Source organism: Rhinopithecus bieti, unplaced genomic scaffold (assembly GCF_001698545.2).
Source record: "Rhinopithecus bieti isolate Rb0 unplaced genomic scaffold, ASM169854v2 scaffold_7509, whole genome shotgun sequence".
Lineage (NCBI taxonomy): Eukaryota > Metazoa > Chordata > Mammalia > Primates > Cercopithecidae > Rhinopithecus > Rhinopithecus bieti.
This window is the reverse complement of record NW_016805750.1, coordinates 3,315,343-3,331,628: the sequence shown is the minus strand read 5'-3', so window position 1 is coordinate 3,331,628 and position 16,286 is coordinate 3,315,343.

The window sequence follows — 16,286 nt, the reverse complement described above, 5'->3', positions numbered from 1 at the left end:
AAAAAAAAAAAAAAAAAAAAAAAAAAAAAAAAAAAAAGAAAAGGAAAAGAAATAAAAAAGAAAGAAAGAAAAAGAAAAAAAGCTAACAAAAAAGAAATAAGAAAGAAAAGAAATGTTGTGACCGCCAGTGTTGCAGATGGGGCCTGGTGGGAGTGTTTGGGTCGGGGGATGGATTCCCTCATGAATGGCTTGGTGCCCTCCCATGGTCATGAATGAGTTCTTGCTCTGGTAGTTCACATGAGACCTGATTTTTAAAAATAATCTGGAACCTCCCCACCTCTCTCTCTTGCTCTGACTGCTGCCTTGTGATGTACCTGCTCCCCTTTCACCTTCCACCACAATTGGATGATTCCTGAAGCCTCACCAGGAGCAGATGCTAGTACCATGCTTGTGCAGCCTGCAGAATTGTGATTCAAAATAAACCTGTTTTCTTTATAAATTACCCAGCCTTGGGTATTCCTTTATAGCCATGCAAATGGACTAATACAGAAAATTGTTACCAAGGAGTGATGTGTTTCTATAAAGATACCTGAAAATGTGGTAATGGGAAGAAGTTTGATATGGTTTGGCTGTGTCCCCACCCAAACATTGTCCTGAATTCCCCTGTGTTGTGGGAGGACCCAGTGGCAAGTAATTGAATTATGGGGGCAGATCTTTCCTGTGCTGTTCTTGTGATAGTGAATAAGTCTCAGGAGATCTGATGGTTCTATAAGGGACAGTTTCCCTGCACAAGCTTTCTCTACCTGCTGCCATCCATGTAAGACGTGACTTGTTTCTCCTTGCCTTCAGCCATAATTGTGAGGCTTCACCAGCCACTTGGAACTGTAAGTCTATTAAACCTCTTTCTTTTGTAAATTGCCCAGTCTCAAGTATGTCTTTAACAGCAGCATGAAAATTGACTAATACAGTAAATTGGTGCTGGGAGTGGGGCACTGCTGAAAGGATACCCGAAAATATGGACATGACTTTGGAACTATGTAACAAGCAGAGGTTGAAACAGTTTGGAGGGTGCAGAAGAAATCCAAAATGGTGATAATAATATGGACAATGAAATCCAGGCTGAGGTAATCTCAGATGGAGATGAGGAACTTGCTGGGAACTGGAGCAAAGATGACTCTTGTTATGTTTTAGCAAAGAGACTGGCAGCATTTTGGCCCTGCCCTAGAGATCTGTGGAACTTTGAACTTGAGAGAGATGATTTAGGGTATCTGGCAGAAGAAATTTCTAAGCAGCATAGCATTCAAGAAGTGACTGGAGTGCTGTTAAAGGAGTACAGTTTCATAAGGGAAGCAGAGCATGAAAGTTTGGAAAATTTGCAAGCTGACAGTGCAAATCCCATTTTCTGAGAGAAATTCAAGCCAGCTGCAGAAATTTGCATAAGTAACAAGGAGCCCACTGTTAATCACCAAGTCAATGGGAAAAATATTTCCAAAGCATGTCAGAGACCTTTGCAGTGGCACCTCCCATCACAGATTTAGGAGGGAAAAATGGTATTGTGGACCAGGCCTAGGAGCACCCTGCTGTGTGCAGTCTGGGGACTTGGTGCCTTGTATCCAAGCTGTTCAGCTATGACAGAAAGGGGTCAAGCTACCGCTCGGGCCATGGCTTCAGAGGGTGAAAACCCCAAACCTTGGGAGTTTCCATGTGGTGTTGAGACTACAGGTGCACAAAAGTCAAGAATTGAGGTTTGGGAACCTCCACCTAGATTTCAAAGGGTGTATAGAAATGCCTGGATGTCCAGGCAGAAGTTTGCTGCAGGGGCAGGACCCTCATAAAGAATCTCTGCTAGGGCTGTGCAGAAGGGAAATATGGGGTCAGAACCCCCACACAGAGTCTCTACTTGGGCACCACCTAGTGGACCTGTGAGAAAGGGGCTACCCTCCTCCAGACCCCAGAATGGTAGATCCACTGACAGCTTGCACCATGCACCTGGAAAAGCCACACACACTCAATGTCAGTCCATGAAAGCAGCCAGGAGGGAGGCTGTGCACTGCAAAGCCACAGAGGAGGAGCTGTTCAAGAGCATGAGTACTCACCTTTTGCATCAGCATGACCTTGATGTGAGATATGGCGTCAGAGGAGATCATTTTGGAGCTTTAAGATTTGACTGTCCCACTGGATTTCTGACTTGCATGGGGCCTGTAGCCCCTTGGTTTTGGCCAATTTCTCCCATATGGAATGGCTATATTTGCCCAATGCTGGTACCCCCATTGTATCTAGGAAGTAACTAACTTGCTTTGGATTTTACAGGCTCATAGGCAGAAGGGACTTGCCTTGTTTCAGATGAGACTTTGGACTTTGGACATTTGAGTTAATGCTGAAACAAATTAAGACGTTGGGGGACTGTTGAGAAGGTATGATTGGTTTTGAAATGTGAGGACATGAGATTTGGGAGAGGCCAGGGGCAGAATGATATAGTTTGGCTGTGTCCTCACCCAAGTCTCATCTTGAATTCCCACATGTTGTGGGAAGGACCAAGTGGGAGGTAATTGAATCATGGGAGCAGGTATTTCCCATGCTGTTCTTGTGGTAGTGAATAAGTCTCACCAGATCTGATAGTTTTAAAAAGCAGAGTTTCCCTGCACAAGCTCTCTCTTTGCCTGCCGTCATCCATGTAAGATGTGATTTGTTCCTCCTTGCCTTCCTCTATGATTGTGAGGCCTCCCCAGTCATGTAGAATTATAAGTCCATTAAACCTGTTTCTTTTTTTTTAAATTGCCCAGTCTCAGTTATGTCTTTATCAGCAGCATGAAAACAGACTAATACAAGGTTGAAAGAGTTTGAAGGCCTCCAAAGAAGACAGGAAGATGAGGGAAAGTTTGAAACTTCCTAGAGACTTGTTAAGTGGCTGTGATCAAAATGCCACTAGAAATATGGACAATGAAGGTCAGGCTGGAAAGGTCTCTGATGAAAATGAGAACCTTACTGGGAACTGGAGCAAAGGTCATTCTTGTTACACCTTAGCAATGAGCTTGGTTGCGTCATGATCACATCCTAGGTCATTGTGGAAGTTTGCACTTAAGAGTGATGACCTAGGGTATCTAGTGGAAGAAATTTCTAAGCACCAAAGCATTCAAGATGTGGCGTGGCTGCTTCCAACAACCTATGAACAGATATAGGAGCAAAGGGATGACTTAAAGTTGGAACTTGTACTTGAAAGGGAAGCAGAGCATAAAAATTTTAAAATTTGCTCCCTAGCCATGTCGTAGAGAAGGATAGAGCATTTTCAGGAGAGAAATCCAAGTAGACTACAAGAGCAACAACTTAGACATTTGCATGACTAAAAGAGAGCTAGGTTCTAATATTCAAGACCATGGGGAAAGGCCTCAAAAGCGTTTCAGAAATCTTAAAGACAGGCCCTCCCATCACAGGCTCAGAGGTCTAGGAGGAAAGAATGCTTTCAGGGCCAGGCCTGGGGCCCTGCTGTCCCTGTGCAGCCTCAGGATACTGCTCCCTGGCTGCTCCAGCTCCAGCTTTGGCTCAAAGGGCTGCAGATACAGCTTAGGACACAGCTTTGGAGGGAACAATCCTTGCCTGCTTCCATGTGATGTTAAGCCTGCAGGCATACAGAATGCAAAAGTGAAGGAGGCTTGGCAGCTTTCACCCAGATTTCAGAGGGTATATTGGAAAGCCTGGGTGTCCACACAGACAGAGGCCTGCTTCAGAGTCTTAGGCCACACAGAAAGCATCTGCTGCAGTAGGAGGGGAAATGTAGGGTTAGAGTCCTTACCAGGGCACTGCTGAGTGGAGCTGTGGGAAGGAAGTCTCCAGACCCGAGAATGGTAAAACCACCAGCAGTTTGCAATATCAGCATGGAAAATCTACAGACACTCAACTCTAACCTGTGAGAGCATCCATGTGGGCTCCACTCTGCAAAGCCACAAAGGTGGAGCTGCTCAAGGCCTGGGGGCCCACCTCTAGCACCAAGATGCAGGACATGGAATCAAAGGAGATTATGTTGGAGCTTTAAAATTTAAAGTCTGCCCTGGTGGATTTTAGATTTGCATGCCGTCTATTGCCTCTTTCTTTTGACCTATTTCTCCCTTTTGGAATGGGAATTTCCCCAATGCCCATGCCACCTTTGTGTCTTGGAACTAAATAACTTGTCTTTGATTTCACAGGCTCACAGGTGGATGGAACTTGACTTGAGTCTCAGATGAGACTTAGGACTTTGGACTTAACACTAGAAAAAGTTAAGACTTTGGGGGACTGTTAGGAAGAGATGATTGTATTTTGCAATGCAAGAAAGGCATGCCAATTGGCGGGCCAAAGGCATAATAATATGGTTTGGATGTGTGTCTCCTCCAAATCTCATTTTGAAATGTAATCCCCAGTGCTGGAGGTGGGGCCTGGTGGAGGTGATTGTGTCACAGAGATGGAACCGTCATGAATGCCTCAGTGCCATCCCCATGGTAATGAGTGAGTTCTCACTCTGGTAGTTTATGCAAGAACTGATCATTTAAAAGAGTCTTGGACTTCCTGCTTCTTGCTCTCACTCTTGGATGTGACATGCCTTCTCCCCCTTTGCCTTCCACCATGATTTTAGGCTTCCTGAGTTCTCACCAGTGGCAAATGCTGTTTGCCATGCCTCCATACAGTCTGCAGAATTGTGAGCCAGAATAAACCTCTTCTTTATGTGTTACCCAGCCTTGGGTACTACTTTATATCAAAGCCAGAATGTGCCAATGCAGGAGGGCACTCATATCACACCTATCCTTCTGTGTTATCCCCCATCCCCCTCTTGTACATAAATTATGTGCACCTGCCTAATTCACTTTTAAGGACTAAGTTTTAGAAGCGGGACTAGACTAAAGGGTAAATACATATTTAAGGTTATATATATATATATATATATATATATATATATATATATGTAGCCAAATTGCCTTCTAGAAGTGTTTTATCCATTTACTTGATGACAAGCATGTATGATAATACAATTTCTTTATATGTTCCCCACAGAGAATTTTATATGCTTTTGTAAAATTCTGCCATTTTATACATTAAAATTGGTGTTTCATTGTCATTTCTTTAATTAGTTCTGACTATGCCCATTTGTATGTATTTATTACCCATTTGCACTAATATTCTTTAGAATTTCATGTTTTTCACAACCTCTTCCCCCAGCCCACTCCTATTACGGTAAATGTTTGCTTTAAAACATTGTTGGTCTTTATTCTGCTTAAAGTAATACACCTGCATTGCAAAATATAAACAAATACAGAAAAGCATAAAAATAAAGATTGCTAGTATTACCACAACTTAGAAAGGATCACTAATTGATTTTGTTTTCAGGTAAATAGGTTTTTTCTTAAATTGATTTCTAAGTAGTTTTAAAAATAGAAAGAAAATTCCTTATCTATAGTGTTTTAAAATCCCTGTTCATTTGTTTTTTGTTGTTATTGTTTATGACAGTGATGTGTTTTAGATGAAGAAGTTAGTTTTATTCACTTCCTGTATGTTACCCTAATTTTATGCTTTGAAAATTCTTTCCTATCCTGATTGTTGTTGTATTTTCAGTAACTTTTGAAATTTAACTGCTTAATCTAAAATTGGTTTGCCATAGAATAAGATAGATAGATATGACTTGAATGGTTTTTTCCTAATTAGTAATTATCAATTGAACAATCTATCTTTTTCTTTTGATGAGATGCTGATTTTATCATAAATGAAATGTTTGTATACACTAGGGAATGTTTCTGGGATATCAATTCTTATCCATTGATCTGTCCATTCTTTTAGTCAATACCACGTTGTTTTAAGTGCTATGGCTTTATAATGCATTTTAGTATCTATTACTACAAGTCTTTCCTAACTCCTTACAAAATTTATTTACTCCTATTTTGCTCTTCAAATGAAACTCAGAATCATTTTGTCAATAAATGTGTATATAGACATGCAATTCTTAGACTGTTGTTAAACTTTTGTTGATTTGGGAAGAGTACACAACTATTCTATTCTATTCTATTCTATTCTATTCTATTCTATTCTGTTCCATTTTATTCCATTCCATTACTGTAAGACAGAGGTTAGCAAATTATGGGTTGTGGGCCAAATCTGGCCCGCTGTCTACTTTCATAAGTAAGCTTGTATTGGAACTCTGCCACAGTCATTTGTTTACACACTGTTGATGACCACTTTCATGCTATAGTGGCAGAGGTGAGTTTTGGTAAAGGCCACGTGGCCACAGTCTGAAATGTTCACTAATTGTCCCCTTACAAAAGTTTGCTGGCACATGTTTTAAGGCAAAATAATTATCTCTTTTGCTTTCTTCCTCCTCATATTCAAATGTTATTATTAGGTTTCAGTTAAGATCTATATGAGACCTGAACTTTCTTTATTTTTCTTTTAATTTTTATTTTAGATTTAAGGGTCCATGTGCAGGTTTATTACAAGAGTACATTGCGTGATGCTGAGGTTTGGAATATGATTGATCCCGTCACCCAGGTAGTGAGCATGGGATCCAACAGGAAGTTTTTCAGCCTTTGCCCTCCTCCCTGCCTTCCCCTCTTTTGGAGTTCCCAGTATCTATTGCTCCCATGTTTATGTCCATGTGTATCCAAGGCTCAGCTCCCACTTATAATTGAGAACATGTGACACTCTGTTTTCTGTTCCTGCTTTAATTCACTTAGGATAATGGCCTCCAGCTGCATCTATGTTGCTGCAGAAAACATGATTTCACTCTTTTTTATGACTGCATCATATTCCATGATGTATATGGACCACCTTTTCTTTATCCAGTTCACTGTTGATGGGCACTGAGTTGATACCATGTCTTTGCTTTTGTGGGTAGTGCTGTGATGAACATATGAGTGCTGTAGGTGTCTTTTTCATAGAATGATTTATTTTCCTTTGGGCATATGCCCAGTAATGGGATTGTCTGAACTTTCTATCACATTTATTATCATAGTCTTTTCTGAACCTTTAACTCTCTGTGGTTCCGATGTCTGAGACTACTGTACCCATTTTATCTCCTAACTGCTGTTGATGGCAAATCTCTATCTACTGCAGCTGAGGCAAGTACTGGGCCCACAGTCTATCAAGAGTGGCACAGATTTGCAGGATATGGGCATGAGGGGGAATGAGGGTTACTGGAGCCTCTGGCTCTGGAAATCCCAAAAGATAAAGGCAAGTGGGGTGTACTGGGTTCAATGGTTCTTCTTAAATCTGAGATCACACATTTTCCCAATAGTACTGTAACATTTTACATATTTCAGAATGGCTTATGCAGGATTGTGTTTTAAGCAGGACAGATGAATATTTTATAATTGTGATTTATAGAACATGTTATGTTTATTTTTTGCCTGGGGCCTGGGCTTGGTTTGCTTGCATCTTGTTTGTAAAGAGCTCAAACTGCTTAACTCCACCTCTCCTCCTTTTTTTCCTCAATCCTTGACCTCTCAAGTTTTTTCAGCCTGAGAGGTGACAAAGCAGAGAACATCTTTTGATTCAGCCTCACTTGAGGAGCTTGGCTTGAAACTTCAGACAGTAGGGATGGTGGCCACTGGCTTTGGTGAGCTGAGAGTTAACTCAAAACCGCTGGGGACTTCCTACTTGTGATGGTCGTGGAGGGATTCCACACTCAGTGGTATCCATTACATTGCTGATGGGTGCCAGATGCCATGCCAGGCACCAGGGGCAAGGCAGGGACCATGACAGCCACCCTCTGCGCTCAGGAGTTTGTACCTAGTGGGAGACGTAGCACTAAATAAGAAACTACCCAGTGCACTGAGGGTTCATACATCAGCAGAAGGGCTGATGAAATTGTAGTTCAGGGAAGGCTCTTGGAGTAATTTGTGTTAGACTAAAGGATGAAGAGCAAGTAAATACGAGTGATGTGTGTAGGTGAACATGTGCATGCACCTGTGTGTGTGCATGTGTGTGTTCATGCTTGCGTGTGTGTATGTGTGTATGAATATGTATGCAAGTGTATGTGTGTGTGCATGCAGGCATGTATGTATGTGTGTGTCATATGTATGCATGTGTGTACATGTGTGTATGCGTGTGTGCATATGCATGTGTGTGTGCATGTGTATGTATTGGGAGAGGCAGGCTGTGGAGCAGACATTCCAAGTGAGGCCACGAGCAATATTCAGGTTTCCGCTCTCCAGTTGGGTAGGAGATGTCTGCTTGTCTGGCAGAGTTCAGGTCCTGTTATTTCATGGTTTGGTTGTGGGAAGTGCAAGAGGAAAGCAAAAGGAATAACTGGCAGAGCCCTTCCTAGGAGCAGGTCTGTAGGTCAGAGATTGAGCCCTGAGGGAGAGGTAAGAGCTGAAATCTGGAAGGTATGAGCCCCTGATCCTTCCCCGGACCCTGTTCCCATCCCAGGACAGCAGTTGCCATCTCCCAGGTTTCCTGTCTAGACATCCATTCCAACTGCCAACTTCCGTTTTCATCTTCCACAGCAGACCCCAAAGAAATGGACTGGATTTAAGAACTAAAAAAAAAAAAAATCTCATGTGTGTGTGTTGTGTGCCAGGCACTAAGCTAAGCACTCAGAAAGTAAAGACAAATGAGACATGATCCTATCCCTCAAGTGGTCCACATATCAGCTGGGGGAGTCAGGTATGTCAACAGCTAATGGCAATCTCCCACATTAAGTGACTGGAGTAATGAGCTGTACAAAGCAGAGCTCCCACACTCCCAACATTGCCCAGGGACCAGCGTGCTGGCAGTGGGACGGGACAGCAAAAGCAAGGGAGCACTGTTCACTTTTTCATTCACTGAGTGCCCACTGCACTGCAGACATGGCCCTGCCTCTTGGAGCTTCTAGTCTCGAGAAGGACGTAAATAAGGAAACAGGCTACGTAACACCAGGTGAAGAGTACTCTAAATGGCATGCTCCCAGGCATGAGGAGACAGGGAAGGCTTCCAGGGGAAGGTAGCTTTTTGCTGAGCCATGAGATGGGGATGGCAGGTGGTCAGGCAAAGAGAATTCTGTGGAAGAGGAGTATTCCAGGCCAGGCAACAGTATCTGAGGACACCCAGAGGAGAGAGCGAGCATTGGGTTTGAAGGCAGAGCCCTCAAGACCTGAGCGGCTCTTAAAGGTCCCGCCTCTCAACACTGTTGGAATGGGGATTTGGTTTTTAACCCATAAATGTTGGGGGACACATTGAAGCCATAGCAAGATGTTAGGAAGCAGGACTGCAGCTTTGAGTATTAAGAGGGCAGTTACGGAAGAGAACACAGGTCAGATGAGTGGACACCACAAATCCTGATTTAAAGGAAAGGGATGTTTAAATTCCTTATTTTATATAAAAAAATTAATTTTGGGCTGGACATGGTAGCTCATGTCTGTAATCCCCGCCCTTTGGGAGGCCAAGATGAGAGGATCACTTGAGGCTGAGAGTTTGAGACCAGCCTGGGCAACATGGCAAGACCTCATCTCTACAAGAAAAAATGGATAAAAAATTAAAACAAATGTAATTCACAGTTAAATATAAACATGTATACTTATGGGGTACAATGTGATGTTTCGATCTACATGTACATTATAGAACGATCCAATCAAGTAACATATCCATCAGCTTGCCAATTTGTCTTTTTTTTATGGCAAGAATGTTAAAACTCTTTTAGCAATTTTGAAATAATGATATTTTAACATTAACTGTGGTCATGATGCAGCGCTAATACCTACTCCTCCTGTCTCACTGAAACCTTGAATCAATATCTTTAAATTCCTTCTGTAGACATGTTGGGGTTTTCCTAAAGGCAACCTCCCTTCCTGACTTTTGTTTTCCCCAGGCCTGAGTTCTTTGGGAGAGAGGAGAGACACACATGCTTTTGAAGTGGAGGGTGGGGAAGGTTAGAAGCAGGGGTGTGATGGATGTATGGGAAGGAGTGGTGGTTGGGACTTTGCAGCCCAGAAGCAGGACCACAGGGGGCTGAGGCCTCAGAGCAGAATGTCGGTGTGGCACACACAGGCTGAACCTGTACCTGAGCTCTGGGTCTTGGGAAAGCTCCTGTGCCTGTGGCAGGTCAGGATTAGAAGAATGTCTTTCCTCATGGATTGAAGAGTTTGGATGAGGACCGGGGCCTGGGACCAGGATCAGCTGAAGACTATGAGCTCCTGTTTAATGACTATTGGCTCAACCTTTGGGATTTTAAAGTGTTCAACTTACAATTGCCAAAACGTGGAACCAGCCCAAATGCCCATCAATTAATGAATGGATAAAGAAACTGAGGGGTGTGTGTGTGTGTGTGTGTGTAGTGTATATATATATATGATGGAATATAAAAAAAGTATGTGTATATATAGTGTGTATATAGTGTATATATAGTGTATATATACACATATATTTTATTGTATATACGTTGTATGTTGTATATTATATTGTATATCTATTGTATTGAATATATATACAATATATTGCATATATATTCGTACATATATTGTACATATACATATATGCATATATCCATATATACATACATGAATTCGTATATGTATGTGTGTATATATATATGAGAATATATATATATGTGATGGAATACTACTCAGCCTTAAAAAGGAATGAATTAATTGCATTCACAGTGACCTGGATGAGACTAGAGACTATTATTCTAAGTGAAGTAACTCAGGAATGGAAAACCAAACATTGTATGTTCTCACTCATAAGTGGGAGCTATGCTATGAGGATCCAAAGGCATAAGAATGACACAGTGGACTTTGGGGACTCACAGGGAAAGAGTGGGAAGGGGGAGGGATAAAAGACTACAAACTGGGCACAGTGTATATTGCTCGGGAGATGGGTGCACCAAAATCTCACAAATCACCACTAAAGAACTTACTCATGTAACCAAACACCACCTGTTCCCCAGTAATCTATGGAATCAAAATATTAAATTTAAAAAATTAATTTTTTTAAAAAAGGGACATAAGAGACAAAATAGGTGTGCTAAAATCTCCTGACAGTCCTGCTAGATGGTAATTCAAATGAGATTTATCTTGATTTGATAAAAATATTATGACATTTCTTGCACACTTGGGTTTGTGGAATAAGATTCACTTCTCATATTTGTGTCTCCATACACAAGACAGAAGATGTATAGAAAAATAGGAATAAAAAGAAAAAATATCTACATGGCCAATTCTCAACCTAAGCCATTGTTAAGTTTTGACAAACTTCTTGATTTTGCTATTAAGATTTTGGTTTTAATTTGGGATGTGTGTGTGCATGTGTGTCGGGCTGTGTGTGTGATATAGCTCTAATTATACTGTAAATATAATTTCCTACCTTGTCTTTTAACCTAAAATTATAACATAGACATTTTTCTCTTATTACAAAGCCCTAGTAGAATAAACCTCATAGAAAAAGATTTATAGATTTTGCTACATACTATTTAAAAGACCCAAGTATCAAAAATCACTACTAAAAGGTAAACAGCTAACTGTAGTTGAAATTTACATCAAATAAGCAAGCAGTCAATGCCTTTATAATGTAAATAACATATAAACAAATATGAAGAAGATAAAGAACACGAAAATATATACAAATGAAAGGTAATACATGAAGACTTGTAAAAGAGACATGGAGGAACCTAGAAGACTTTACACTAAGTGATAAAATCCAGGCACAGAGAGACAAATACAGCATGACCTCATTTATATGTGGAATCTAAAAAAGTCAAACTTGGCTGGGCACGATGGCTCATGCCTATAATCTCAGCACTTTGGGACGCTGAGGCGAGCGGGTCAGGAGTTCGAGACCAACCTGGCCAACATGGTGAAACCCCATCTCTACTAAAAATACAATAATTAGCCGGGCATGGTGGCACATGCCTGTAACTCTACTCAGGAGGCTGAGGCATGAGTAATCACTTGAACCTGGGAGGCAGAGGTTGCAGTGAGCCAAGATCACACCACTGCACTCTAGCCTGGGTGACAGAGTAAGATCCTATCTCAAAATAAATAAATAAATAAAAATAAAAATAAATAAATAAATAAATAGGTCAAACTTGTAGAAGTAGAGAGTAGAATGGTGGTTGCCAGGGAATGGGGGTGTGTAAGGTACGGGAAGGGAAGACTTTGGTCAAAGGTTCTGAAGTTTCACCTAGGTAGAAAGAACAAGTTCTGGTGACAAATTGCACAGCAAGGTGACTATAGTTAATAGCAATGTCTTGTAAATAACTAAAACAGAAAATTTTAAATGTTGTCACCACAGAAAAAATTCGTAAATATTTCAGGTGATATATACATTACTTAGGCTGATTTGATCTTTCTACAGTACATACATGTAACAAAATATCACATTGTACCCCATAATTAAATACAGTTATTTTCCAATTAAAATAAAATAAAACAAAGAAACGAAAAAGGAAAGTTGTAAAAGAGGAAATACATTGGTTAATGTAGAATTTTTTTTTGTTTGTTTTTTGAGAGGGAGGCTCACTCTGTCACTCAGGCTAGAGTGCAGTGGCTTGATCTGGTCTCATGGCAACCTCTGCCTCCCAGGTTCAAGCAATTCTCCCAACTCAGCCTCCTGAGTAGCTGAGATTACAGGTGCATGCCACCATGCCTGGCTAATGTTTGTATTTTTAGTAGAGATGGGGTTTCGCCATGTTGGCCAGGTTGGTCTCAAACTCCTGACCTCAAGTGATCCGCCCGCCTCGGCCTCCCAAAGTGTTGGGTTTACAGGCATGAGCCACCATGCCTGGCCGAAAATTTATTCTCACTAGATTTCAAAGGAATACAAATTAAAACCTTTGCATTCCAGTAATCTTTTATCGGGTTAGAAAAGACTTTAAAATATTTCTTTTCTATTGAGTAGAAACTTAGAGCTAAGGTGAAAGTATGAGAATATAAATTGGTACAAGGTTTGGGGGACACCAGTATCATGTTCAAAAGCCTTACAATTTTTCCCTCCTTTAGTTCAGTAGTCCCACTTTTGCTGTTTTCACCATAGGATATAATCAGAGGAAATCACAAAGATTTATGCACAAGAATATTCATCATAGCGTTGTTTCTAATGGTGAAAAATTAGAAGTAACCTAATGTCCATCCATCAGAGATTGGTTAAGTAGACTATTATACAGTCATTAGAATTTAGAAAACTGCATAACAATGTTGAAAAATGACTTCTCCATTTCTATATGTTTCTACCATTGCTCGCCCTAAAATGCAAGAGAGGGGGGTTTGGAAGTGAAGTTTACTTATCTCACTTTCTACAATAACATAAAATGTGTCTTTAGCACCTTGGAGTGTTCTAGGTTTTGTAAACATTAAGTGTGGGGCACTGATATGGCTTGACTGTGTCCCCACCCAAATCTCATCTTGAATTGCAGCTCCCATGATTCCCACGTGTTGTGGGAGGGACCCAGTGGGAAATAATTGAATCATGGGAGCAGGTTCCCCCATACTGTTCTCATGGTAGTGAATAAGTCTCATGAGATCTGATGGTTTTATAATGGGTTTCCCTTTTCACTTGGATCTCATACTCCCTCTTGTCTGCCACCATGTAAGATGTGTTTTTGCCTTCTGTCACGATTGTGAGACCTCCCCTGCCATGTGGAACTGTGAGTCCATCAAACCTCTTTTTCTTTATAAATTATCCAGGCTTGGGTATGCCTTTATCAGCAAGGTGAAGACAAACTAATACAGGCACCCATGAAAAGTGTGCATACCCCCGCAACCCCCAGCCTTTGAGACCCACTCTTTCAAAGCCTAAGTGCTGTCCCCAGCGTGTGAAACAAACAGAGGCATGGTATGCAACTTGATCTTTGCTTCCTTCCTTCTGTCCTCTAAGCCTGCTTGCTGGGTTTTTTCTTCTTTATCTCCTGGTTGCAAACTTAGATGAGCCCCCATAACTTTCCAAGTCACTCGAGAACAGAAAATTCTTACAATAGTCTGAATTCACAGAAGTGCCAACTGAGTGGTTTGAAAAGCTAGTCTTACGTGGTAGTCAGTTTCCAATTTTCTCTACAAATTTGGCTTCTCCCATTTACCAGTTCCACCTGCACAGCTGGGACCTCCCCCTGGCAGATGGGCTGCTGGGGAAGTCAGGGTAGCCTGCCGTCATGCTCCCCTCTTTTCCCACTTCCAAGCAAATATTTCTTGGTCCTGGGCAGTTGGAGCACGGGAGGGGGAGACTGGAGAGTTTAGTGAGATTCTCACTTGGCTGGCAGATTGTTCAAAGTGACACAGGCTCTTGAGGGCTGCTTTTGTGGTTCCACTTTGAAAAATTTGTCCAAGAAGTAGGTAATGCCTTTCACCCTGGCCTCAGCCCCTGAATTCCCAGGGGCCTATCCCCAGGGAGTTTCCCTGTGGGAGTGGCTGTGCCCTGCAAGAAGGTATTAACTCCTGCACAGCCAGTGGGAGGCATTCCTGTGGACTCTGGGGAGCAGGCTGTCCCAAGGCTGCTGAAACTGTCTCTCTCTTGTTCTGCTGACAAATCAGCCACCTCCAGGTTTCCCAAGAGGAGGCAGCCACCAGCACCTGTGACCTCCTGGCTGCAGGGCACACACCAACTTCCCCAAGCAACTCTTTTGAAGCACTTCCATCCTGTCTTGAGGTGAGGTTGTGAGGAGGGATGTAGGACCCATATCCAACTTTTTCCAGAGAAATTCTTCTAACTGGTTCTCTCCCCATCTCCATTCTCTTAACCCTTTTTAAAATCCTTAGTGTGGTTGAGGGCATCCAGAATCTTGGAACCAATGATAAGATGGTGCATCTGAAATTTCTGCACAATGGTAAACACAGCAGCTAGTGTCTTTGCGCCTTACCCAGTTAGGAGAGAGGAATGACCCAGGTTAACATCACCAAACAGCCTTTCTGCATGCTCTTTCCCTCACACTAAAGTTGTCATCACATCGGACTTGTGATTCCACTCTACCCTTGTTTTTCCCGCCTGACAAATGCCTGTCCGCTAAGCAAGGCTGCTTAATCACCTCCGCCTCCACAAGCCAGCAGTAAGCTTCCACCTGCCATCCTTCCTAGGAACATTCCTCAATTCCAGAACACGCCTCGCCGGGTTAAAGAGTGAACGTCTCCTTTCTCTGAGCATAAATCTTCTCTGCACTCCCAAGAGCACATCCCTCGGGGCCTGGCACCAACTAGGTGCTGAGGGATTGCACACCAAACCATGCTCTTTGCACCTGGCATTGACCTTAGTGGTGGTATTTATAGGACTGGGCTGTTTAAGGTCAAAGTCACAAAGGAGAGGGGCAGCCCCAGATGGTGGGAAGGCTGATGTCTAGGAATGGGTCAGAGGAGAGATTTCAAAAATCTATGCCATTTTGGAAACTCAGAGGGGCAAAGACCCACCAGAGCAGAGCTTACTTACAGGGCTAATCATAAGGTCCAAGTTATGGGAGATTAACCAGATAAATGAGGTGTGGTGGGCAGAAAGGGTGACTTTAGCTCCTCCGAGAAAGTAGATCACACACGTCAAGATTAATGTCTCCTGACCACTGAGTCTATTCAGGGCCTTCCTGTGTCATATTTCTACTCACTCATTCATCTTGACTGCCCACCTTGGTGCAGACGAAAGTCAAGAGCTGGTTGCACAAAATTAGGAAACCTCTGAGAAACCCCTCAGGCCTTTCAGACACTGGCTGTGACTTTGAGCTAGTGTATAAAATTAAATAAACTAGCTTGGCTGATTAACTGACAAGAACTAGAAAAAAAAAAAAGAAGCCCTTTGCTTTTCTGACCTCCCACCTGTGGGGTTGGCTTAAAACTGTGCGTTAGTGAATATGAGGTGTATTTGCATATGGACGGTAGGAAGCACAACCCTGCCAATCACGATATGCCAGGCAGCAAAGAGGGGTGGAAGTTGGTGAAGCCTTCATTTGCATATGGAAACAAGCATAGGATGCACTGAGGTTTTCTCTACCGGAGGCATTTAGGGCACTTCTCTTGAAGCTGGGTGTTCATAGCAAGTGCATCATTTTCTACTTAGATCTTGTCTTTATTTTAAGTGACTTGGGGGTGGGGTCAGGAAGGAAGCTGATGAGAGTGAAGACTCAAACTTTCCTAGTCCACCCTGGTTTGATCCCAGCAAACCCAGTCTGTAGAAAAGTGTGGTGAATATTTAGAAATGACCTAGGAAACTGGTTAATGTGGACAGCCAGAGGTGAATCGACTGGACTGAGTGTCAATCAACTGGGCTGACTGACTTCTGAGACCCTTGACAAATGAAAAAGCCACCTGCTTTCTCCTTTATCTTTCAGCCTGAGTTGTCTGTTTACTCTGTCCATTATTTCTTTTGCTGTGCAGAAGTTTTTTTAGTTTAATTAGATCCCATTTATTTATTTTTGTTTTTGTTGCATGGTCTTAGTTATGATT